Source organism: Eschscholzia californica, unplaced genomic scaffold (genome assembly GCF_041429995.1).
Source record: "Eschscholzia californica isolate CP2 unplaced genomic scaffold, dmEscCali1.0.p SCAF_5, whole genome shotgun sequence".
NCBI classification, from domain to species: domain Eukaryota; kingdom Viridiplantae; phylum Streptophyta; class Magnoliopsida; order Ranunculales; family Papaveraceae; genus Eschscholzia; species Eschscholzia californica.
Window position 1 is genome coordinate 19725538 of NW_028238472.1, and position 984 is coordinate 19726521.

The window sequence follows — 984 nt, forward strand, 5'->3', positions numbered from 1 at the left end:
ATAGTGCTCTCTTGTTCTTCTCCCTTTCTAGGTCTGTGAGTTGGATTTGATCTTCAATTTCCACAAGGTATGCCCTTAACTTCGTTTGCTATCTAATATTCATGTTCCTGGTACCTATCAACTTTACTGTTTAATCACATAAAAAATATAAACATGTCAGGCGTACTATATATTGGATGAGCTTTTGATTGCTGGTGAACTTCAGGAGACTAGCAAAAAAACAGTAGCACGACTTATCGCAGCTCAGGTATATATGGTTTAATACAGAGTATAATATATTGTCGATTCTTATTGCAGTTCATTTTAAGCAGAATCGCTTTTCTGATATTTTGTAGGATTCGCTGGTCGAGACTGCAAAAGAACAGGCCAGTTCGATTAGTAATATAATCGCTCAAGCGACCAAATAAAAATCTTGATTGATACTTATGGATTTATTGCCTTCTGTATTAATTTCATCATCCTTATTGCTGTTGTAGTTTTTGTGAAGAATATCTATCGTTTAACTTTCTTGTCATTTGATAATTCCCCTCCAAAAACATTTACAGATCAGTTAGGGTTATGAACTTTTGAGAGATCATATCATATAAAACAGTTGGTAGTTTTATGTCTTGGACTCCTATTCTCTTATGTAAGTAATTGTTGTTTTACTATAAGGGTATAAATGTAAAAAATTCAATTCAGACATAATATTTCAGATGAAAAAACAAACATGCTAACTCGTAAAACTATTCAGCCAATTCAGTTCAGCCAATTCAGTTTCAGCCAATTCAGATTCAGACAAAAAAAAAAAACAAACACAACCTGAGTCTTGCATTGGAGATGCTCAAAAAAAATCTCTATTCTTCCTATTTGTCAAGTTCCAATTGAGATTCTCACTCATAGATGACGTCAATAGAGATCCTCAATTTTTTTTTTCTCCAATGCAAAAGTCGAAACTTATCTTTATTTACTTATGTGTCATAGTTATTTTTGTAAATAAATAAT

General features: G+C 32.2%; 1 long non-coding RNA gene across 1 annotated transcript; it reads left to right on the forward strand.

The window, feature by feature from the left end:
* LOC147537694 (uncharacterized) lies at nucleotides 1–604 on the forward strand. Its single transcript, XR_015225626.1, has 3 exons — nucleotides 1–67; nucleotides 161–247; nucleotides 336–604. It is a non-coding gene; the product is annotated as an uncharacterized LOC147537694 (long non-coding RNA).
* Nucleotides 605–984: the final 380 nt, after the last annotated feature.